General features: G+C 40.4%; 1 protein-coding gene across 5 annotated transcripts in view; it reads right to left on the bottom strand.

Moving 5' to 3' along the window:
* Positions 1 to 26,753, bottom strand: part of GALNT11 (polypeptide N-acetylgalactosaminyltransferase 11) — a 97,451-nt gene that overhangs the window by 62,218 nt on the left and 8,480 nt on the right. For 2 of the 5 annotated variants that reach the window (XM_016945873.4, XM_054655388.2), the window contains exon 2: positions 1,572 to 1,734. The exons of the other annotated variants lie outside the window; for them this stretch is intronic. The gene's annotated coding sequence lies outside the window, so the exon portion shown is untranslated. The remainder of the gene's footprint in view (positions 1 to 1,571; positions 1,735 to 26,753) is intronic. 5 annotated transcript variants of the gene reach the window in all.

Here is a 26,753-nt window from a genome sequence, read left to right as displayed (position 1 = left end):
AACATGGCACATGTATACATATGTAACAAACCTGCACGTTGTGCACATGTACCCTAGAAATTAAAGTATATATATATAAAAAAAAACTACCAGTGATTTAGCTTAGTGAGGAAGGCATGTGGAAAGCCAAGATGGGCTGAAAGCTAGGCCTCTTGCACCAAACAGCCAAGTTGTGAACGCAAAGGAAAATTCTTGAAGGGAATTAAAAGTGCTATGCCAGTGAACACAGGAATAAGAAAGTGACACAGCATCAATGCGGATATGGAGAAAGCTTTAGTGCTCCAGAGAGAAGATCAAACCAGCCAAAACATTCCTTTAAACCAGTCTTAGGGCAAGTCCCTAATTCTCTTCAGTTCTATGCAGACTGAGAAAAGTAAGGAAGCTGCAGAAGAAATGTTTGAAACTGGCAAAGAATTGCTCATGAGGTTTAAAAAGATATCATCTCCACAACATAAAAGTGTAAGGTGAGGCAGCAAGTGCTGACGGAGAAGCTGCAGCAAGTTATCCAAAAGATCTAGCTAAGATCACTGATGAGGATGGCTACACTAAACAATATATTTTCAATGTAGACCAAACAGCCGTCTATTGGAAGGAGATGCCATTTAGAACCTTTCATAGCTAGAGATATCAATGTCCGGCTTCCAAATAGGGTGACTCTCTTGTTAGGGGCTGATGCAGCTGGTGACTTTAAGTTGAAGCCATTGCTCACTTACCATTCTGAAAATCTCAGGGCCTTTAAGAATTATGCAAAATCTACTCTTGCCTGTGCTCTAGAAATGGAACAACAAAGCCTGGATGACAGAACATCTGTTTTACAGCATGATTTACTGAATATATTAAGCCCACTGTTGAGACCTACTAATCAGAAAGATTGCTTTCAAAATATCACTGCTCACTGACAACATACCTAGTCACCCCAAAACTCTCATGGATATATACAAGGAGATAAATGTTGTTTTCATGCCTGCTAACACACTGTCCATTCTGCAGCCCATGGATCAAGGAGTAATTTCTACTTTCAAGTCTAATTATTTAAGAAATAAATTGCATAAGACTACAGCTGTCACAGACAGTGATTCCTTTGGTGGATCTGTGCAAAATAAATTGAAAACTTTCTGGAAAAGCTTTATCATTCTAGATGCCATTAAGAACATTTATAGCCAGGTATGGTGTCTCATGCCTGTAATCCCAACTCTTTCGGAGGTGGAGGTGGGAGGGTTACTTGAGGCCTAGAGTTCAAGACCAGCTTGGACAACAGAGTGAGACCCAATTGCTACAAAAAAAAATACAAAAAAAAAGTTGGGCATGGTGGCACATGCCTGTAGTCCCAACAACTCGGGAGGCTGAGGTGGGAGGACTGCTTGAACCCAGAAGTTTGAAGCTGCAGTGAGCTATGACTGCAGCACTGCACTCCAGCCTGGGTGACAAAGCAAAACTGTATCTCACAAAACAACAACAACAAAAACCCATTCATTAGAGGAGGTCAAAATAGCATTTTTTTTTTTATTCTACATTTGCCAGAACTACAAAATGTCAATATTAACGGGAGTTTAGAAGAAGTTGGTTCCAACCTTCACAGATGACCGACAGGTTCAAGACTTCAGTGGAGTAAGTCACTGCAGATAGGGTAGAAATAGCAGGAGAACCAGAAATAGAAATAGAGACGGAAGATATGGATGTGCAAATAAATGGTTTCTTGAAATGGAATCGCTCCTGGTGATGATGCTGTGAACACTGTTGAAACGATAACAAAAAGCATATTACTAAATTTAGTTCATAAAGTAGCAGCAGGGTTTTAGAGGATTGACTCTAATTTTGAAAGAAGTTCTACTGTGGGTAAATTGCTATCAAACAGCTACAGAAAAATCTTTCATGAATGGAAAGTCAATCGATGAGTCAGACTTTACTTCTGTCTTATTTTAAGAACTTGGCCAGGCACAGTGGCTCACGCCTGTAATCCCAGCAGTTTGGGAGGCCGAGACAGGCCGATCATTTGAGGTCAGGAATTTGAGACCAGCCTGGCCAACATGGTGAAACCCCATCTCTACTAAAAATACAAAAAAATTAGCCGGGTATGGTGACGCATGCCTGTAGTCCCAGCTACTCGGGAGGCTGAGGCAGGAGTATCGCTTGAACTGGGAGGCAGAGGTTGCGGTGAGCCAAGATGGCACCAACCTGGGCAACAGAGCAAGACTCCATCTCAAAAAAACAAAACAAAACAAAACAAAAAGAACTTGCCACAGCCATCCTAACCTTCAGGAAGCATCAGCAGGCATCAATGTTAAGGCAAGACTCTCACCAGCAAAAACATTACCACTCACTGAAGGCTCAGATGATCATTAGCATTTTTGAACAATAAAGCATTTTTAAAATTAAGGCATGCACATTGGGCTTTTTTTTTTAAGCTATAATACTATTGCACACTTAAAAGACTACGGTATAGTGTAAACATAACTTTTATATGCACCCCCCCCCAAAAAATGTGTGTGATTCACTTTGTGATAGTCCCTTTATTGCAGTGGCTCAGAACCGAACCCACAGTATCACCAGCATATGCCTGTATTTCTCAAAACTGTCAGGGTCATCAAAAACGAGGAAAGTGTGAGAAACTGTCACAGCCAAGAAGAGCCTAAGGAGACATAATGACCAAATACAGTGTGGTATCCTGCATGAGAGCCTTAGCTTTTACCTACTGTTCTTAGAACAGCAAAAGCACATTAGGTAAAAACTAAGAAAATCTGAATACAGTATGGACATTAGCATTAACTGAAATAAACGTACCATATTAATGTAAGATGTTAATAACAGGGGAGATTGGATATGGGATATGTGGGAATTCTCTACTATCTTCACAATATTCTGTAAATCTAAGGCTACGCTAAAACTAAAAGTTTATTTTAAAAAGAACGGGGGTCAGGACATAGATTATTTTGCATCACTAAAATCATCTAATTCTGGCCGGGCACGGTGGTTCACACCTACAATCCCAGCACTTTGGGAGGCTGAGGCCGGTGGGTCATTTGAGGTCAGGAATTTGAGACCAGCCTGGCCAACATGGTGAAACCCTATCTCTACTAAAAATACAAAATTTAGCCGGGCATGGTAGCAGGCGCCTGTAATCCCAGCTACTTAGGAGGCTGAGACAAGAGAATAGCTCAAACCTGGGAGGCGGAGGTTGCAGTGAACCGAGGTGGCACCACTGCACTCCAACCTGGGCAACAGAGTGAAACTCCATCTCAAAAAAAAAAAAAAAAGGAAAAACCATCTAATATCTGAGATTTGCTTCAATTAACCAAGAAGGGCAGGGCTATAGTTTTAAAAAAAATTACTAATAGATTTTTAAAAATCTATTACTTTTTTCATGTCTGAAAATTTCCATGATATGCTTTTTAAAAAAAAAGAAAGTATCTGGGCTAGGTGCAGTGGCTCATGCCTGTAATCCCAGTACTTTGAGAGGCCCAGCAGGCACACAGCTTGAGCCCAGGAATTCAAGACTGGCCTGGGCAACATCGCAAAACCCTGTCGCTACAAAGAACACCAAAAAAAAAAAAAAAAAATTAGCTGGGCATGCTGGCACACACCTGTGGTCCCAGCTACTTGGGAGGCTGAGGTGGAAGGATCACTTGAGCCTGGGGAGGTCAAGGCTGCAGTGAGCCAAGTGATCATGCACTGCACTCCAGCCTGAGTAGATGAAGCAAGAATCTGTCTCAAAAAAAAAAAAGTATCTGACCCAACAAACTACCGTTCCTTTAACGCTGACACCTGACACCCAGGTGCAGGGTTCTGTATGCATATTGGTTTCTAGAGGTTATAATGTGTCCACATGATTTAGTTGAGTCTTGTCCATGGAGTCAAAGGACACAGCCTCCAGAGTCCATTCTCATGGGTTTGGTGTGTGTCTCTGTATATGTTAACTATTTTCTTTTTACTTCTGCTTCTTCATTATTTAATACAAATTTCATTGTAATGTTACAATGTAGTCTCTAGGTAAGGGAATGCTCCCATGGACATGTGTGTAGCAGGGTGTGTAGACATGCAGAGTAGTCTGAGGATGGATTTTGCCAGTGGTTAAGTTGTAGTCTCTTCACTCCAAGTCCACTTTCTATACTCTACTCCAGTGGTTCTCACCCAAGGGATAGGATACTTGGTAGTTTCTGGGAAAACGTGGCAACTCGCGGGAACTTTAGGCAATGTCTGAAGACATTTTTGGTTGCCATACCTGGCGAGATCCTATTAACATCCATTGGGTAAATGCCCCGGATGCTGCACATCCTAAAATGCACAGAACAGTCCTCAAAAACAAAGAATTATCTGGTCCAAATGTCCATAGTGCCAAGTCTCAGAAACCCTGTTCTGTGATGCTGGGGCTGGGACTCTAAACGGCATTTTCCAAACTACCGATAAATGTGACAACTTGGATGAATCAAGGGAATTATGCTGACTGAAAAAATCTAATCCTAAAAGCTTACTTACTGTATGATTCCATTTATATAACATCCTTCACATGACAAAATTATAGAAACAGAGAACAAATTAGTGATTTCCATGAACTGAGGACAACAGGGATTTGGGGGGTTGTGGAAGGGGGAAGATGGGTGTAGGACGTCAATATTCTGGTTTTAATATTACAGTATACTTTTGCAAGATATTACCATTGGGGGAAATTAGGTAAAGGGTACACAAGATCTCTTGATATTATTTCTTATAATTACATGTGAATCTACAATTACCACAAAACAAAATGTTTTATTTTAAAAAGAAGAATTTTTAGTTCCCATGATGCAAAATTTTAGAAGTCCAATCTTGTCGGTAAGGAAATGCTAATGACTTTAATATTTTTGTAAGATTCAATATTGAGTTTATATACTTTATAGAATAAGATAGTAATAAGCACCAATTCTAGTTTTTGAGAAATATTTAATTTAAAAAGTATCCTCTTAACAAAAAGTACCAAATACCTGGTACTTTGTGTGTATATATATATGTATACATATATATATACATATATATGTGTATATATATATGTATATATATATGTATACATATATATATATACACACACACACACACACGCTTTATATATACCAAATACCTCGTAACTTATTATGAAATGAGAAGTCAGAATTTTCTGGAAACACTTTGGAGACAGAATAGATTACCTAGCAATTTATAAATATAACATCAGATAATAAAAGTGAATTGCTAGCCATTTATAAAATGCATTTCATACAAAATTATGAATTCCATAAATGAGTTTAAGAAAATATCTGCTGGTTTGCTTCCTCCCACTCCATCCCACAGGAGATTATTTGGCATCTTTTATGGGATGAATTGTGTTTTCCTAAAAATTCATGTTGAAGTCCTAACCCCCAGTACCTCAGAGTGTAACTGTATTTACAGATAGAGTCTTTAAAGAATAGTTAAATTAAAATGAAGCCATTAGGCTGAGCCCTAGTCAAATAGGACTGGTGTCTTTATAAGAGGAGGAAATCTGAACACATACCAATGGAATTCTGCCCCCGCGCTGCCTTTGGACTCAAATTGCAACAGCAACTCCTCCCAGTGTCTCTGGCCTGCTCCACAGATTTCAGATTTGCTAGTCTCCACACACTCCTAACAATTGTTTAAGTCAGTTCCTTAAAATAAATCTGTGCGTGTGCATTTGTGTGTGTGTATACACACATCCTATGGGTTCTGTTTCTCTGGAGAACCCTAACAAACACAGCAACCTTTCCAATAGCATGAATAGGCTCAGGGATTGAGTAACATGAACATGCCAAGCTCAGTGGCTCACGCCTGTAGTTCTAGCACTTTGGGAGGCTGAGGTGGGCGGATCGCTTGAGCCCAGGAGTTCAAGACCAGCCTGGGCAACATGGTGAAACCCTGTCTCTACAAAAGTACAAAAAAAAAAAAAAATTAGCCAGACATGGTGGTGTGCACCTCTGTTCCCAGCTACTCAGGGGACTGCAGCAGAAGGATCACTTGAGCCCACTAAATCAAGGCTGCAGTAAGCCATGACCATAGCCACTGCACCACTTCTGCCAGGGAAACAGCATGAGACCCTGCCTCAAAAAAAAAAAAAAAGAAAAGAAAAAAATTCATTAAAACTATAAACTTCATGTTATCTACATTTTACCACAATCAAAAAAACCGGAAAGATCACTGTGCAGGAAGGTGTACAGGAAGGAGCAAAAAAAAAAAAAAAAAAAAAAAAAAGTGAGGTAGACCTTTTTACTATCCTGAAGATTTTTAAGTTAACTGATCAATAGATTGTAAGGATAATATATGCTTTCTCTTTTAAAATACAATTTATAATGAAGTTCCCTTGTCTTTTTACCAACTCTTTCCAAGTTTCTAAAAATATATTGAAAACTAAAGAAAACATTTACAAATATTAATCTTAAAAATCAATTAAAGCTATTACTATAAGTCAAAAGGTGATGGCCAAAATTAAAAAGCAAAAGGACAAAAATAGAAAAAATATCTATAGCAAATGAGTCATGGGATTAGATAAATGAATAAAGTATTAGATTAATGGAACAAGTATATAAAAAAGACTATTCACTAGAGAAACATACAAGGAAATACATTGGAAAAGTCTTCAGTCTCAATAATTAGCAAAAACAAGCAAATAAAAACAAGATACTATTTTCTAACAAAAACTAGGAAAGTTTTTCTAAATACTTACATTCAAAGTATAGTAGTTAAATGATACACTTATCAATGATGAAATTATAAATTGCAAGGTTTATTTATTTATTTTTGTGCAGACAAAAGGTTTATTTATTTATTTTATGTTGCTCAGGCTGGTCTCAAACTCCTGGCCTCAAGTGATCCTCCCACCTTGGCCTCCCAAAGTGCTGGGATTATAGGCTTGAGCCACCCAGCCAAAGTGCAGACAGCTTTTTAAAAGCAGTCTGACAACATCATGAGGGCCTCGGAAACCGTTACACATTTTGGTCGGTAATCTTTTTCTCTAAGGAAAAAAATCGTAAAGAAATAATAAATCAGGTGGAAAACTTTAGCATATCCTGAAGCAAACTTCAAAGTGTGCTACAATAAAGATATAAGCAAACTATATGGAATGAGGATGCAGACATTAATTTTGTCTGAAACATTTGAAGATGATTTCTTAGATAAGTTGAGATTTAAGTGTTGGCTTTAAGGATTAAAATTCCAGTGGCCAAATACTGAAATATTTCAAGGAGAAAGTTCAAGTCTTGGGAAACTGCAACCTGTACATTTTCAGTTTTCCAAAGAGAAAAGCAAGTAGAATGATTGGCTGTAGTAATGAATACAGATGAATCACAGAGCAGGATAAGGTTACTGGAAGGGTGGGAATTGAACAATGAGATCACATGGACACAGGAAGGGGAATATCATACTCTGGGGACTGTGGTGGGGAGGGGGGAGGGGGGAGGGATAGCATTGGGAGATATACCTAATGCTAGATGACGAGTTAGTGGGTGCAGCGCACCAGCATGGCACATGTATACATATGTAACTAACCTGCACAATGTGCACATGTACCCTAAAACTTAAAGTATAATAAAAAAAAAAAAGAAAAAAAAATTATATGAAGACAGGAAGGGGATCTAATTCTGAGGATGAGAAGAATTAACTTGTTCTGCATGCAAAAGGGGTATTGTCTTTAAGCAAATATATCTTAGGGAGAAAATTCTAGCAGCTGTGTGGAAAATGATTTGGAACAGAGGGGAAAAAAATCTAGAACCAAGAAATATAGTTAGAAAAATTCAAGAAAGACGCTCTCATAGCATGATTTAGAACTGTGAAAGTGAGTGCAAAGGAGGACCAGCAGGAGAACTGCCCGCACTCGTCAACTTTACAGGGCATGGGTCCCCAAGGGACAAAGGGATAATAAAATCAATATACAGCTTTCAAGCCTTAGTGACAGGGACCACGGAGAGAATGGGCTTGAGAGGATTAACAGAAGATGAATGTTGTTTTAGACATGTCACATTTGAGAGAACACTGATATGGAAATGCCTATGAGATTCAAGTTCAAATGTAGGCCTGAGAGAGGTGTTTAAAATCAAAAGGATAGTTTAAGTTACATGAAAATAATAGCAAAGGAGAGTTTAAGTAACTTAACCTCTGGGAACATGTACATTTAAGGACTGTGTGGAGGAGGAAGAACCCAGGAAGGGCCTGAGAAGGATCACAAAGCAGAAAAATAAGAGGGTCTATCGACAGCAATGTGAGGTGCCACAAAGATTTATAGAGAAGCTAAGACAGGTGAGAAGAGAGGTACAGCCATCAGATTTAGCAACTAGTAAGGTACGAAGATCTTTAAGAAAGCAGTTTTTAAAATGTGAAGAAGAGTTTGTCAGTTCCTCAATATGTTAAACATGGAACTGCCATATAACCCAGCAGTGCCACTCCACTATATATAGGTATACTGTATAAATATATACAAATATATAGTGTATACATATACAATATACTTTTGAGTATATAGTATACTCAAAAGAATTGAAAACGGGTCAGATACCTGTGAACACATGTTCACAGCAACAGTATTCCCAATAGCCAAAAGGTGGAAACAATCCAATATCCTAGGGGATGAATGGATAAGCAAACTGTGATATATACACACAATGGAATATTATTCAGCCATAAAAAAGAATGAAGTATAATGCATGTTACAGCATGGATGAATCTTGAAAACATTATGTGAAATAAATCAGACACAACAGGATAAATACCGTACAATTCTGCTTATATGAGGTATCTAGAATACGCATATTCACACAAACAGAAAGGGGCTGGGAAAATGGGGAATTATTGCTTAATGGTTACAGATTTCTGTTTGGGGTAATGAAAACGTTTTGGTGATAGTGACAAAATACTGTGAATGGACTTAATGCCACTCAATTATACAGTTAAAAATAGTTAAAATGATAAATTTTACATTATGTATATTTTACCACAACAAAAAGCGCAGTAGAACTTTTTACAAGGAACAGCAAAGAAATTGTCAGAGTGAAGAACAGACACTTACTGCTTGATAACATTTAACTTGAAAAGTTCGAGTGATACACACTGAGGATAAAGAGAGGTTTTTCTATTTCCTATTTTTGCTTAGGCAGAGTAGATCTCAAAATATACTATTTCTGGGGAAAAGGAAAACATGATTTTTTAAAATTCTGAAGAGTCTACCCTACATCTGTGATTTGGGGGAGGAGAGTAATACCAGAATATTTTGGTGAGTGCAGAGTAGTATGAAAAGCATATTCCAAATTACAATACCATTTTATGTTTGGAAAACCAACCAACCAACTGTTCTCATAATGTGAAGTAGAAAGAAATGCCAGACCAAATATTCCTTGATGCTAAAAATAAGCAAAACTAGTCCATCACGAGCATATTAATATCCCTCAAGAGGTAAAGTCTACCAGAATTGGAGGGTGGGGGCCTTGATATTTTTCTATTTATCCCAACAGCATTCATTTTAAAAATATATGAAGTTGTACAAGACAAATAACCCAATTTCTTTAACAAACATATTGCAAAGAAAAAAAAAGAAGCTTAAGAGGCATATCAACCAAATAAATGTGGATCTGGTCAAAATCCCAGCTGCCACAAACTACTGAAAAAAAAACAAAAAACAAAAAACAAAAAAAAACAGATATAATTCTAGGAGGAAAGGCAGAGCCAGATGGCCAAATGGAAGCCTCCACCAATCATCTTCCCAAATTAAACAACAATCCACACAACAAAGCACCTTCATAAGAACTAAAAATCAGGTGAGCAATCACATGGTTTTAACATAATATCACTGCAAGAGGCACTGAAGAGGATAAAGTCGTGAATTGCTGACACCACCCCTCTCCATTCCTGTGGCACAGAAAGAGAATCTCTGTGTTTGGGGGAGGGAGAGGGCAGGGATTGTAGGACTTTCACATCGGAACTCAGTGCTGCCCTGTCACAGTGGAAAGCAACAGGGGGCAGAATTCAGCTGGCGCCCACAGAGGAAGCATTTAGAGCTCTAGCCAGAGGGGAATTGCCCATCCTGGTGGTGGAAACTCAAGTTCCAGCAAGACTTACCACCATGGGCTAAACTGCTCTGGGATTCAAAATAAACTTGAATAGCAGTCCAGACCACAAAGACTGCAATTCCTGGGCAAGTCTTGGTGCTGGGCTGGGCTTGGAGCCAATGGACTTGGAGGGCACACAGCCCAGTAAGACACCAACAGGACCACCAAGGGAGTGCTTGCACCACCCCTCCCTCAACCCCAGGCAGTGCAGCTCGCAGCTCCAGGGGAGACTCTTTCCTTCCACTTGAGGAAAGGAGACGGAAGAGTAAACAGGATTTTCTCTTACAACTTGGACACTAGCTCTGCCACAACAGAATAGGGCACCAGGCAAAGTCCTGAAGCTCCCATTCCAGACCCTGGACACCAAATGTCCCAGATAACATTTCTAGACACAGCCTGGGCTACAAGGGAACCTGCTACCTTGAACGGAAGGACCTAGTTCTGGCAGGATTTATCACCTGCTGAATAAAGAGCGCTTGGGCCCCAAATCATCAGCAGTGGTAACCAGGCCATACTCATCATGGACCTTTGGGTGAGACTCAGAGACGTGCTGGCTTCAGGTGTGACCCAGCACACTCCCAGATGTGGTGGCTACAGAAAGGGACTTCTGCTTGAGAAAAGGAGAGAGAAGAGCAAAGGGGACTTTGTCTTGCAGCCTAGGTATCAGTGTGGCCACAGTGGGGTAGAGCACCAAGCGGGCCCTTGGGGTCCTTGATTTCAGGCCTTGGCTCTTGGATGGTATTTCTGGACTTGTCCTGGGCCAGAGGGGAGCCTGCTGCCCCGAAGGGAGAGTCTCAGGCCTGGCAGCATTCACTACAAGCTGACTGAAGAGCCCTTGGGCCTTGAATGAACACTGGCAGTAGCCAGGCAGTACTTACCATAAACCTAGGGCAATGGCAGCTAAGGGGGAGACTCCTCTGCTCACGAAAAAGGGAGGGAGGACTAGGAAGGCTTGGGTGCCAGCTCAGCCGCAGTAGAATAGAGCACCAGGTAGATTCCTAAGGTTTCCAACTCCAGGACCTGGCTCCAGGATGGCACCACTGGACCTAAGACTGAGGGGAGCTTGCCATCCTGAAGGAAAGGACATAAGCCTGGCTGGTTTTACTACCTGCTGATTATAGAGCCTTAGGGCCTTAAGCAAATATAGGCAGTAGCCACAGTGGTTACCAAGGGCCTTGGTTGAGACCTGGTGTTGTGCTGGCTTCAGGTCTGCCCCAGTGTAATCTCAGTGGTGGTGGCCACAGCAGTGCTTGTTTCACCACTCCCCCAGCTCCAGGAAGCTCAGCAGAGACTCCATTTGTTTAGGAGAGAGTAAGGAAAGACAAAAAGCATCTCTACCTGGTAATCCAGAGAAATCTTCTAGATCTTATCTAAGACCATCAAGGCAGTGCCTCTATAAGTCTAAAAGAGCCACTGTGTTACTGGGCTTGGGGTGTCATCTAACGCAGATATGGCAACAATGACGAAAAATTTACATCACAACATCCAAGTTCCTTTGAATATATGGAAAGTCTTTCCAGGAAGGATGGGTACAAACAAGTCCAGACTGTGAAGACTACGATAAATACCTAACTCTTCAATGCCCAGGAACCAACAAACATCCTCAAGCATCAAGATGATTCCGGAAAACATGACCTCACCAAATGAACTAAATAAGGCATCAGCAACCAATCTTGGAGAGCTAGATATGTAACCTTTCAAAAAAATAATTCAAGATAGCTGTTTTGAGGAAACTCAACAAAACTAAAGATAACACAGAGAAGGAATTCAGAATTCTATCCGATAAATTTAACAAGAGATTGAAATAATTAAGAATCAAGCAGAAATTCTGGAGCTATAAAATGCAACTAACATACTGAAGAATACATCAGTCTCTTAACAGCTGAACAGATCAAGCAGAAGAAGGAATTAGTGAACTTGAAGACAGGCCATTTGAACATACAGAGTCAGAAGAGACAAAAGAAAAAAACAAGAATGAAGCACACCTACAAGATCTAGAAAACAGCCTCAAAAAGGCAAACTTAAAAGTTGTTGCCCCTTCCTGGCTAACACAGTGAAACCCCATCTCTACTAAAAATACAAAAAAATTAGCCAGGCGTGGTGGTGGGTGCCTGTAGTCCCAGCTACTCTGGAGGCTGAGGCAGGACAATGGCATGAACCTGGGAGGTGGAGCTTGCAGTGAGTTGAGATCACACCACTGCACTCCAGCCTGGGTGACAAAATGAGACTCCATCTCAAAAAAAAAAAGAAAAAGAAAAAGAAAAGTTGTTGCCCTTAAAGAGGACGTAGACAGACAGTGGGGGTAGAAAATTAATTCCAAGAGACAATAACAAAGAACATCCCAAACCTAGAGGAAGATATCAATATTTAAGTATGAGAACATCAAGCAGATTTAACCCAAATAAGACTGCTTCAATGTATTTAACAATCAAACTCCCAAAGGTCAAACATAAAGAAAAAATCCTAAAAGCAGCAACAAAAAAGAAACAAATAACATATAATGGAGCTCCAATATGTCTGGCAGCAGATTTCTCAGTGGTAGCCTTAAAGGCCAGGAGAGTGGCCTATTTAAAGTGCCGAAGGAAAAAACTTTTATCTTAGAATACTATATCCAGCAAAAATATTCTTCAAACATGAAGGAGAAATAAAGGTCTTCCAGAGAAACAAAAGCTGAGGGATTTCATCAACACTAGACCTATCTTAAAAGAAATGCCAAAGAGAGTTCTTAAATCTGAAAGAAAAGGACATTAATGCACAATAAGAAAGTGTCTGAAGGTACAAAACTCAGTGGTAATAGCAAGTACACGGAAAAACACAGCATATTAGAATACCGTCATTGTGGTGTGTGAGCCATACATGTCTTGAGTAGAAAGACTAAAAGATGAACTGATCAAAAATAATTACTACAACAAGTTTTCAGGTCATAGACAATACAATAAGATATAAATAGAAACAACAAAAAGTTTAAAAGCAGGGAATGGAGTTAAAATGCAGATGTTGTTAAAATGTAATGAAGGTAAAATATATTTACTTATTTATATATAGAGTATACATACTTGTGTGTGCGTGCACACACACACACACACACACACGGTGTCACTGTTGCCCAGGCTAGAGTGCAGTGGTGCAATCACAGCTCACTGCAGCCTCAACCTCCTGGGCTCAAGCAATCCTCATACCTCAGCCTCCCAAGTAGCTGGGACTATAGGTGTGCACTAACATGCCTGGTTAATTTTTGTATTTTTTTGTAGAGATGGGGTTTCACCGTGTTGCCCAAGCTGTTTTGTTTTTGTTTGTTTGTTTGTTTGTTTTGAGATGGAGTCTCCCTCTTGTCGCCCAGGCTGGAGTGCAATGGTGTGATTTTGGCTCACTACAACCTCCGCTTCCCAGGTTCAAGTGATTCTCCTGCCTCAGTCTCCCAAGTAGCTGGGATTACAGGCACCACACCCAGCTAATTTTTGTATTTTTAGTAGAGATAGGGTTTCACCATGTTAGCCAGGCTGGTCTTGAACTCCTGACCTCAAATGATCCCCCAGCCTTGGCCTCCCAAAGTGCTGGGATTACAGGTGTGAACCACCGTGCCCAGCCCCTAGGCTGGTCTTGAACTTCTGAGTTCAAGCAATCCACCCACCTCAGCCTCCCAAAGTGCTGGGATTACAAACATGAGCCACTGCATCTGGCCAACATGTAGTTTTTATTAGTTTTCTTTTTGCTTGCCTCTTTGTTTAGACAATCAGTGTTAAGTTGCCATTGGTTTAAAATTGTTATAAGATACTATTTTCAAGCCTTGTGGTAACCTCAAATCTAAAAACATATGATAGATACACAAAAAATAAAATGCAAGAAATTAAAACATACCACCAGAGAAAATCACCTTCACTAAAAGGAAGACAGGAAGGAAGGTTAAGAAAGAAGCAGACCACAAAACAACCAGAAAACAAATAATAAAAAGGCAGCAGTAGGACCTTACTTATCAGTAATAACATTGAATGTAAATGGACTAACTCCCCAATCAAAAGACACAGAGTGGCTGAATGGATAAAAAAGCAGACCCAACAACCTGTTGCCTACAAGAAACATACTTAACCTATAAAGACACACAGACTGAAAACAAAACAATGAAAAAAGATATTCCATGCAAATGGAAACCAAAAAAGAGCAGGAGTAGCTATATTTATATCAAACAAAATGGATCTCAAGAAAAAACTATAAAGAGACAAGGTCATTATATAATGCTAAAGAACTCAGTTCAGCAAGAGACTATAACAACTGTGAATATATATGCACCCAATACTAGAGCACCCAGATACATAAAGCAAATATTATTAGAGCTAAAGAGAGAGATAGATCCCAATACAATAACTGAAGACTCCCAATGCTTCATTTTCAGCATTGGACAGATCATCCAGACAAAAAATCAACAAAGATATATCAGACTTAATCTGTACTACTGACCAAATGGACCTAATAAATACTTACAGGGCATTTCATTCAATGGCTGCAGAATATGCATTCTTCTCCTCAACACATAGATCATCCTCAAGGATAGACCATATATTAGGTCTATCCTTGAGGTCTAAAAGCAAGTTTTTAAAAATTCAAACAAACTGAAATTATATCAAGTATCTTCTCTGACCACAACAGAATAAAACTAGAATCAATTACAAGAAGAATTTGGGAAAGTATACAAACACATGTAAATTAAACAATATGCACCTGAATGACCAGTGGGTCAATAAAGACATTAAGAAGGAAATTTTAAGATTTCTTTAAACAAATGATAATGGAAACAACATACCAAAACCTATGGGATATAGTGAAAGCAAAACTAAGAGGAAAGTTTATAGCAATAAGCACCTACATCAAAAAAGTAGAAAAACTCCAAATAAACCACCTAATTATGCATCTTAAAGATGCAGAAAAAGCCAGAAGAAAAGCAAGAGGAAACCAACCCAAAATTAGAAGAAAAGCAATAAAAAAGATCACAGCAGAAATAAAAGAAATTAAAATGAAGAAAACAATACAAAAGATCAACAAAACAAAAAGTTCATTTTTTGAAAAGATAAATACAATTGACAAACCACTAGCCAGACTATGAAAAAAAAGAGAAGCCCCAAATCAATAAAATCAGAGCTGAAAAAGGAGACATTACAATCAATATCACAGAAACTCAAAAGATCATGAGAGGCTACTATGAGCAACTATATGCCAATAAATTGGAAAACCTAGAGAAAATGGAAAAATTCCTAGATACATATAACCTGCCAAGACTGAACTATTAAGAAATCCAAAACTTGAACAGACCAATAGCAAGTAACAAGATCAAAGCTGTAATAAAAAGTCTCCCAGCAAGGAAAACCCCAGGACCTAATGGCTTCAATGCTGAATTTTATCAAACTTTTAAAGAACTAATACCAATCCTACCGAAACTATTCCAGAAAAACAAAGGAGGAAGGAATACTTTCAAACTCATTCTGCGAGGCCAATATTACCCTGATACCAAAACCAGACAAAGACACATCAAAAAAATAAAACTACAGGCCAGTATCCCTGATGAACACTGATAAAAAAAAATCCTCAACAAAATACTAGCAAACTGAATTCAATGACACATTAAAAAGATCATTCATCATGACTAAGTGGGATTTATCCCAGGGATGCAAGTATGGTTCAACATACACAAATCAATCAATATGATACATCAAATCAACAGAATGAAGGATAAAAACCACATGATCATTTCAATTGATGCTGAAAAAGAATTTGGTAAAATTAAACATCCTTTCATCATAAAAACCTCAAAAAACCGGGTATAGAAGGAACATACCTCAATAGAATAAAAGCCATATACAATAAACCCACAGTTAGTATCATACTGAATTGGGGAAGACTGAAAGTTTTTCTTCTAAGATCTAGAATGCAAGGATGCCCACTTTCATCACTGTCATTCACCACAGTACTAGAAGTCCTAGCTAGAGCAATCAGACAAGAGAATAAAATAAAGGGCATCCAAATTAGAAAGGAAGAAGTCAAAGTACCCTTGTTTGCAGATGATATGATCTTATATTTGGAGAAATCTAAAGATTCCACCAAAAAACTATTGGAACTGATAAATTCAGTAAAGTTGCAGGATATAAAATCAATATACAAATATCGGAGCATTTCTCTAGGCCAACAGCAAACAATCTGAAAAACGAAATCAAGAAAGTAATCCCATTTACAATAGCCACAAATAAAATTAAATACTAGGAATTAACCAAGTGAACTGTTCGGAACAGGCCCCCAAATCTGGTCATAAACAAAATCTCTGCAGCACTGTGACATGCTCATGATGGCCTTGATGCAATGCTGGAAGGCTGTCGGTTTACCAGAATGAGGGCAAGGAACACCTGGCCCACCCAGGGTGGAAAACCCCTTAAGGTGTTCTTAAACCACAAACAATAGCATGAGCGAGCTGTGCCTTAAGGACAAGTTCATGCTGCAGGTAACCAGCCAGAGCCCATCCTTTTATTTCGGCCCATCCCTTTATTTCCCATAAGGAATACTTATAGTAAATCTTATGACTGGCTTGCTGTCAATAAATAATGTGGGTAAATCTCTGTTCATGGCTCTCAGCTCTGAAGGCTGTGAGACCCCTGATTTCCCATTCCACACTCTATATTTCTGTGTGTGTGTCTTTAATTCGTCTAGCGCCACTGGGTTAGGGTCTCCACGACCAAGCTGGTCTCAGCAAGTAATGCCCATACGTGGGGCTCGAACCCAGGTCAAAGGGTCACCAGAGCAACAGTTGGAGAATGTGGAACTAAGCTGGAGGACACCCAAGTACTCTTAAGCAGTCCCTGTGGTAAGAAGGGGAGCTTGGAAGCATCAGGGTAACAATGGGACAAGTGTGGGCTCTGGTTCATTCCACCTTGGAACCTTTTCACACTGATGAGGAGGAAGGAGAGTATAATGAAGTAACAGAGCAGGTTTGTTTGCCAGCTAAAGGTAAAGCGGCAATGGAGGAAGAGGTTCATCCCTACCCTTCTGTACCCCTTCATTATTTTGAAGAAAAAGAGTAGCCTGACCCTCCAGATCTTTCTTTTCCAGATGACACTGGGCGAAAAGTAGTTGCCCCACTGACTGTTCAAGCTGCGCCTCAAGCAACTGCTCTCAGTTCTATTCAGGCAGGAATTCAGCAAGCTAGATGAGAGGGTGATTTAGAGGCTTGGCAGTTCCCTGTTAGAATATACCCCCCAGATAAACAGGGAAATATTATAGCTACATTTGAGCCTTTTCCTTTTAAATTGGGGAAACCCCATGAGGGGCCAGTTCCCGGCCCCATTTCAAACCAGGGCATTTCTGGCTCAGGCCATTCCCTCACCCCTGTACAATGTCTGTCCCCCACCACAGCCGGTAGTGCTGCAGTAGATTTATGCTGCACAAAAGCTGTGAGCCTTCTGCCTGGGGAATCCCCGCAAAAGGTCCCAACAGGAGCCTGTGGACCCTTGCCAGCAGGGATGATAAGCTTACTTCTAGGCAGGTCTAGTTTAAATATAAAAGCAGTACAAGTACAAACAGGAGTCACTGATTCTGATTACAATGGGGAAATTCAAATTGTTACATCTACTTCTGTTCCCTGGAAAGCAAAGCCAGGAGACCATATAGCACAGCTCCTAATTGTGCCGTATGTGGAAATGGGGAAAAGTGAAATTAAATGAACAGGAGGATTTGGAAGCACAAATAAACAAGGCAAAGCGGCTTATTAGGTGAATCAAATTACTGATAAATATCCTACCTGTGAAATAACTATTCAGGGAAAGAAATTTAAAGGTTTGGTGGATACAGGAGTGGACATTTCAATCCTTTCTCTACAGCACTGGCCGTCTGCGTGGCCAATTCCACCCGCTCAATTTAACATAGTTGGAGTGGTAAAGCCCCTAAAGTATATCAAAGTAGTTATATTTTGCATTGTGAAGGGCCCGATGGACAACCTGGGACTATTCAACCAATTATAACTTCTGTACCTATAAATTTATGGGGAAGAGATTTATTACAACAATGGGGAGCACAAGTTCTAATTCCAGAACAATTATATAGTCTCAAAGTCAACATATGATGCATGAAATGGGGTATGTCCCTGGCATGGGAACAGGAAAAAATTTGCAAGGTTTGAAGGAACCGCTTCAAGTGGAAAGACAAAGTTCCTGCCAAGGTTTAGGATATCATTTTTGATAGTGGCCATTGTTAAGTCTCTAGAACCTATACCTTTAAAATGGTTAACAGATAAGCCAATTTGGACAGAACAATGGCCGCTGAGTAAAGAGAAACTGGAGGCTTTAGAAGACTTAATTACTCAACAATTTAAAAAGGGACACATAGCTCCAACATTTTCCCCTTGGAATTCTCCAGTTTTCATAATTAAGAAAAAATCAGGTAAACGGAAAATGTTAACTGACTTAAGAGCCATTAATTCAGTTATACAACCTATGGGGACATTACAGCCAGGATTGCCTTCTCCTGCTATGATTCCAAAAAATTGGCCTTTAATAGTCATAGATTTAAAATACTGTTTCTTTACTATCCCCTTAGCTGAGCAGGACTGTGAATGGTTTGCATTTACAATTCTTGCAGTAAACAACCTGCAGCTTAAGCCTGCTAAACGTTTTCACTGGAAAGTGTTGCCACAAGGTATGTTAAACAAACAATTTGCCAGATATATGTAGGGCAAGCAATTGAACCTACTCATAAAAAATTTTCAGTGTTACATTATCCATTATATGCATGATATACTTTGTGCTGCCTCCACTCAAGAAATATTACTCCAATATTATGATCACTTGCAAAATTCAATTTCTCCTGCTGGCTTAATTACAGCTCCTGACAAAATTCAGACTACTACTGCTTATTCCTACTTGAGGACCTTAGTAAATGACACTACCATTGTGCCACAGAAAGTAGCCATACGTAGGGATCAAATGAAAACATTAAATGACTTTCAAAAATTACTAGGGAACATTAATTGGATATGACCTGCTCTAGGCATTCCTACCTATGCCATGAGTACTCTATTTTCTATCCTTAGAGGAGATCCTAGTCTCACTAGCCCTCAGCAATTAACAAAGGAAGCTGAGGCAGAGTTACAGCTGATTGAAAAGCAAGTCCATAAAGCTCAAATAGAATAGATCCAGAGAAGACTCTAGATTTGCTAATTTTTCCAACTCAGCATTCACCTACTGGTGTTACTGTCCAAGAGCTGGACTTAGTAGAATGGCTTTTTCTTCCACATGCTAATTCATGGACTCTAACTCCTTATTTGGATCAAGTCACTACTCTGATAGTGATATAATAGGAAATGGCAGAACTCGGATTGTTAAATTACATGGATATGATCCTGGAAAAATTATTGTCCTCATAAAGGCACAAATACAGCAAGCTTTTATAAATAGTCTTACTTGGCAAACCCATTTAGCTGACTTTGTGGGTATTCTTGATAACCATTTTCCTAAAACAAAACTGTCTGAATTTTTGAACTGGTTTGGTGGAGAGACCTGATAATAAAAAGTTGGGAAATAGGTAAAATAATAACTTGGAGTAGAGGTTATGCTTGTGTTTCTCCAGGACCAAATCAACAGCCAATTTGGATACCATCAAGATACCTGAAACCTTATCATAAGCCAGATGCCAAGGAAGAGATTCCAGAAGGATCCCAAGGATTCCCGGTTGCAGCCATGTCAAGACTGACGCTGAGGAGGACCCCAATTGTCACGAGCAACACCCATCAAACACAGCCACCCACCTGGGGACAGATCGAGAAGCTGCCACAGATGGCGGAAGAAAACCTGAGGAAAGCTGGACAACCAGTCACAATAAGTAATTGGATTCTCCCTAGAATAACTAAATTTAAACCAATTGAAGGTGCTGAGAATGTTTTTACAGATGGGTCTAGCAATGGTAAAGCTTCTTATTCTGGCTCAAAAGGTAAAGTTTTTCAGATGCCCTATGGTTCAGCTCAAAAAGCAGAGCTCATAGCTGTAATTGAGGTATTGATTGCTTTTAATATGCCTATTAATGTGATTTGATTCTTTATACATGGTTCATCCCACACAGTTAATTGAAAATGCTCAGTTATGATTTCATACAGATGAACAACTGATTACTTTATTTACCCAATTGCAAGCAGCAGTTAGGAGTAGAATGCACCCTTTTTACATCACTCACATTAGGGCTTATACATCTCTTCCAGGACCTTTGACTGAAGGGAATCAAATGGCTGATCGCCTTGTTGCTAATGTAATATCTAATGCTAGACACTTTCACAATTTAACCCATGTTAATGCCTCTGGTCTCAAACGCAGATACAGCATTACCTGGAAAGAAGCTAAAGCTATTATCCAGCGATGCCCAACTTGCCAAGTGGTGCATTCCTCATCTTTTACAGGAGGAGCTAATTCTCGAGAACTGGAACCTAATTCTCTTTGGCAAATGGATGTCACACATGTTCCCTCGTTTGGGAGACTAGTTTATGTACATGTATGTGTGGACACCTTTTCTCACTTTGTCTGGGCTACATGCCAATCAGGAGAGTCTTCTGCTTGTGTTAAACATCACCTCTTGCAGTATTTTGCGGTGGTGGGCATTCCAGCTTCTAGTGAAACAGATAATACCCCAGGCTATACTAGCCAAGCTCTAGCTACATTTATCTCTATATGGAATATTAAACACATTACTGGTATCCCATATAATTCTCAAGGACAAGCCATAGTGGAAAGAATGAATCTCTCCCTGAAACAGCAGCTGCAAAAACAGAAAGGGGGAAATGGATTACAGGACAGCCCGCATACAATTGAATCTAGCATTCTTAACTTTAAATTTTTTGAGCCTGCCTAAAGGCCAGATGCTATCAGCAGCTGAACAGCATCTACAGAAATCAGCTGCAAAGACAGAAGCAGAAAAACTGGTTTGGTGGAGAGACCCAATAACAAAAAGTCGGGAAATAGGTAAAATAATAACTTGGGATAGAGGTTATGCTTGTGTTTCTCCAGGACCAAATCAACAGCCAATTTGGATACCATCAAAACACCTGAAACCTTATCATAAGCCAGATGCTGGGGAAGAGATTCCAGGAGAATCCCGAGGACCCCCGGTTGCAGCCATGTCAAGACTGACGCTGAGGAGGATGCCAACTGTCATGAGCAACACCCATCAAACACAGCCACCCACCTGGGGACAGATCAAGAAGCTGTCACAGATGGCAGAAGAAAACCTGAGGAAAGCGGGACAACCAGTCACAATGAATAATTTAATGATAGCTATGATAGCGGTGATCACCACTGCCATGAGTATTCCTTCAACAAGGGCTGACACAGAGAACAATTACACTTATTGGGCATATTTATCCATCTTGGCTGGCAACAATGCCTGGATGCAATCACTCTATGACACAGTTACACATGCTTTCTGATCTCAGTATTTACCATAATGAATCTGCTCCTACAATTGAGGCATATCACCCTCAAAAACCTATTTATAAATAAAATTGAACCTGGCAAGAAAAAATGAACATACTTGTTTAGGAAAATTGCATTGCAGAACAGGCAGAGGTGCTGTGCAGTGATTCCTATGGAATTGATTGGTCCACTAGGGGATGTTTAGCTTGAATTGCACCTCTCAGTCTGCGTGCCATGGCCACACTATGTTCAGCTGGTCTGAACAAAATGGTCAGATGGTAGAAATGGTAAGAAGTATGACAAGAGTTCCTATTATCTGGAACCATGGCAGTATAGTGGCACCTCAACCTCAAATGATATGGCCCGTTGTAGGAGCTAAACAAGGATTTGTGGAAACTATTAATAGCTCTTAATAAAATCAAAATTTAGGAAAGAATAAAAAAGCATCTAGAAGGCCACTCTACAAACTTGTCTTTGGATATTGCAAAATTAAAAGAACAAATATTTAAAGCATCACAGCCACACTTGACCTTAATGCCAGGAACTAGAGTGCTCGAAGGAGCTGCAGACAGATTAGCAGCTAGTAACCTATTCAAATGGAGAAAAACACTTGGAAGCTCTGTGATTTCAACAATGATCGTGCTTTTAATCTGTGTTGTCTTTGTGTACTCTGCAGATGTGGATCCTGACTCCTGCAAGAAGTAGCTCACCATGACAAACCTGCCTTTGCTTTTATCGCTTTGCAAAACAAAGGGGGACATGTTGGGAACAGGCCCCAAAATCTGGCCATAAACTGGCCCCAAAACTGGCCATAAACAAAATCTCTGCAGCACTGTGACATGCTCGTGATGGCCTTGACGCAATGCTGGAAGGTTGTCGGTTTACCGGAATGAGGGCAAGGAACACCTGACCCACCCAGGGTGGAAAACCACTTAAGGCATTCTTAAACCACAAACAATAGCATAAGCAATCTGGGCCTTAAGGACATACTTATGCTGCAGGTAACCAGCCAGAGCCCATTCCTTTATTTCTGCCCATCCCTTTATTTCCCATAAGGAATACTTATAGTAAATCTTATGACTGGCTTGCTGTCAATAAATATGTGGGTAAATCTCTGTTCATGGCTCTCAGCTCTGAAGGCTGTGAGACCCCTGATTTCCCATTCCACACTCTATATTTCTGTGTGTGTGTCTTTAATTCCTCTAGCGCCGCTGGGTAAGGGTCTCCATGACCCAGCTGGTCTCGGCAGTGAATGATCTCTGCAATGAAAACTATAAAATACTGATAAAAGAAATTGAAGAAGACGGGCTGGGCACAGTGGCTCAGACCTGTAATCCAAGCACTTTGGGAGGCTGAGGCAGGCAGCTCACCTGAGGTCAGGAGTTCGAGACCAGCCTGGCCAACATGGCGAGACCCCCATCTCTACTAAAATTACAAAAATTAGCCGGGTGTGGTGGTGGGCAAATGTAATCCCAGCTACTCAGGAGGCTGAGGCAGGAGAATCATGCGAACCCAGGAGATGGAGGTTGCAGTGAGCCAAGATCACACCAGTGCACTCCAACCTGGGCGACAAAGCAAGACTCTCTCAAAAGGAAGGAAAAAAAAAAAATTGAAGACATGCACGCACAAAAAGAAAGATGTTCCACATTCACCAACTGGAAGAATCAATACTGTTAAAATGTCCATACCACCCAAAGCAACCTACAGATTCGATGCAATCCCTATCAAAATACCAATGAACCAAAGACATTCTTCACAGAAATAGAAAAAAAAAAAAATCCTAAAACTTATATGGAATAACAAAAGACCCAGAATAGCCTATGCTATCTGAGCAAAAACAACAGAACTGAAGGAATGACATTACTTGACTTCACATTATCTAACTCCAAATTACAACTTCAAATTATACTAAAGAGCTATAGTAACCAAAATAGCATGGCACCAGCATAAAAACAGACACACAGACCAATGAAACAGAATGGAGAACCCAGAAACAAATCCATACATCTACAGCGAACTCATTTTTGACAGAAGTGCCAAGAACATACATTGGGAAAAGGAGAGTCTCTTCAATAAATGGTGCTGCGAAAACTCGATATACATATGCAGAAGAATGAAACTAGATCCCTATCTCTCACTATACACAAAAATCAAATTGAAATGAATTAAAGACTTAAGACCTCAAGCCATGAAACTACTAAAAGAAAACACTGGAGAAAATCTCCAGAACATTGAACTAGGCAGAGATTTCTGGAGTAATACCCCACCACAGCATACATGGACAAATGGTATCACATCAAGTTAAAAAGCTTCTGTACAACAAAGGAACAACAAAGTGAAGAGAAACCTACAGACCAGGAGAAAGTATTTGCAAACTATCCATCTGGCAAGGGATGAATAACCAGAATACATAAGAAACTCAAACTATGCTATAGGAAAAAAAATCTAATAATCCTATTAAAAAATGAGCAAAGGTCTGAATAGACATTTCTCAAAATAAGACATACAAATAGCAAACAGGCATATGAAAAGGTGATCAACATCACTGATCAGAGAAATGCAAAACAAAACTACAAGGAGATATCATCTCACCCCAGTTAAAATGGCTTATATCCAAAAGACAGGCAATAATGAATGATGGTGAGGATGTGGAGAAAAGCGAATCCTCATACACCATCAGTGGGAATGTAAATTAGTACAAGCACTATGGAGACCAGTTTGGAGGTTCCCCAAAAACTAAAAATAGAGCTACCACGTGACTCAGCAATCCCACTCATAGTATATACCCAAAAGAAAGGAAATCAGTATACCAAAGAGGTCTGCAGTCTCATGTTTCCTGCAGCACTGTTCACAATAGCCAAGATATGGAAGCAACCTAAATGTCCATCAACAAATGAATGGATAAAGAAAACATGGTACATATACACAATGGAGTACTATTCAGCCATAAAAAAAGAATGAGATCCCGTCATTTGCAACAACAGGGATAGAACTGGAGGTCATTATGTTAAGTAAAATAAGCCAGGTACACAGAATGACAAACTTTGCCTGTTGTCACTTATTTGTGGAAGCTAAAAATTAAAACAATTGAACTCACGGAGAGAGAGACTAGATAATGGTTACCAGAGGCTGAGAAGGGAGTGAGGGGAGAGACAGTTAATGTATACAAAAATATAGTTAAATAGAATGCATAAGATCTAGTATTTGATAGCAAAACAGCATGACTACAGTCAACAAAACTTTATTGCACATTTTAAAGTAACTTTAAAAGAGTATCATTGGGTTGTGAAAGATTCTCCCCCAAGCCTGAAAGCTTAAGGGAATGAATACTTCCTCCCTCTTCAAGCCCAGTCCAAATGCGCAAGGACAGTTGCGCCAGCAGCATGCATCAGCAAGTTAGCAGAAGCAAGAAGAGAGCTGGCCAGAAGACACCCCCTGAAGATCAAGAGGGAGGCCAGCGGGCACTACGCAGCAGCCACATCAGACTGGGACAATTCCTGCTTACAGAGGACTGTAAAACCCCTTCCCCATCCTCACTTGGGGCTGACGCTATTGCCAAGCAGTGAGTACCATCTGACCCCTTTCACTTGCTATTCTGTCCTGTTTTCCCTTAGAATTCGGTGGCTAAATACCAGGCACCTGTCGGCCAGTTAAAAGTGATTAGCAGCCAGTTAAAACTGACTAGCGCAGCCGCTGGACTAAAAACACGGGTGTCAGGCTTTCCGGGATAGGGCTCTCTAACAACCCCTGACTCTTCGGAGTTGGGAGTGTTGGTTTGCCTGGAACCAGCTTTCCGCTTTTCCTGTACTTCCGGGCTGAGCCGAGGGTCGACAGAGAGGAAAGCCATTCAGCTCCGGGGTCCTGACAACAAGTTGGTTGACCCTGTGGCCCTGAGCAGAACTCTCGAAGTCATGTTGCCCAAGTGAGACTCGCCCATCTATCCTATCTATCCTGACCCTTGCCTCCTGGGTCCTAATGCTTGTCAGAAAAACTTTCTCTTGCCTCTCTTCTCTGAGGCTAGTCCCGCTTCTAGAAACCACTCCCTGTCTCTGGTGCTTTTCTAGTTTCTCCTGTAAGAATCATTTCTAGTATAAACTCCAGGACTCTGTTAACCTTCTTTAGGCACCCGGGCTCACCAATTAGAAAGACATAATTTTTGCCCAAAGCCCCGTCAGGGTGGGGGACTGTCTTATCCGGAATTTTAGGATCCCTCCTCAGACTAGCAGGCCTAACAAAAGCTATTCCAGAAGCTAGGATACGGGGAGCTTCAGAAATGACATTCTTGTATTCATATAAGTGAGGACAAAAAGGCATCACTCTTCCAACTCTGGAGATCCCTCCCCTCCCTCAGGATATGGCCCTCCACTTCATTTTTGGGGCATAACATCTTTACAGGAGGGGTAAAGTCCCAATACTAACTGGAGAATGCTTAGGACCCTAACAGGTTTTCGAGAATGCGTCAGTAAGGGCCACTAAATCCAATTTTTCTCGGTCCTCTTTGTGGTCTAGGAGGACAGGCAAGGGTGCAGATTTTTGAGAATGCATTGGTAAGGGCCACTAAATCCGACCTTCCTCGGTCCTCCTTGTGGTCTAGGAGGAAAACTAGTGTTTCTGCTGCTGCAACAGTGAGTGCAACTATTCCAATCTGCAGGGTCCAGGGACCGACCGTTGTGGGTTCTTGGGCAAGAGGTGTTTCTGCTGCTGCATCGGTGAGTGCAACTATTCCGATCAGCAGGGTTCAGGGACCATTGTGGGGTCTTGGGCAGGAGGAGAAACAAACAAACCAAAACTGTGGGCGGTTTTGTCTTTCAGATGGGAAACAATCAGGCATCAACAGGCTCACCCTTGAAATGCATCCTAAGCCACTGGGACCAATTTGACCCGCAAACCCTGAAAAAGAGGTGGCTCATTTTTACCGCACTACGGCCTGGCCCCCATATTCTCTCTCTGATGGGGAAAAATGGCCACCTGAGGGAAGTATAAATTACAATACTATCCTGAAGCTTGACCTTTTCTGTAAGAGGGAAGGCAAATGGAGTGAAACACCTTATGTCCAAGCTTTCTTTTCATTGAAGGAGAATACACAACTATGCAAAGTTTGCAATTTACATCCCATAGGAGGACCTCTCAGCTTACCCCCATATCCTATCCTCCCTATAGCTACCCTTCCTATTAATGATAAGCCTCCTCTAATCTCCCCTGCCCAGAAGGAAATAAGCAAAGAAATCTCCAAAGAACCACAAAAACCCCTGGGCTATCGGTTATG

Source organism: Pan troglodytes, chromosome 6 (assembly GCF_028858775.2).
Source record: "Pan troglodytes isolate AG18354 chromosome 6, NHGRI_mPanTro3-v2.0_pri, whole genome shotgun sequence".
Lineage (NCBI taxonomy): Eukaryota > Metazoa > Chordata > Mammalia > Primates > Hominidae > Pan > Pan troglodytes.
This window is presented reverse-complemented; position numbering and strand designations above follow the sequence as displayed.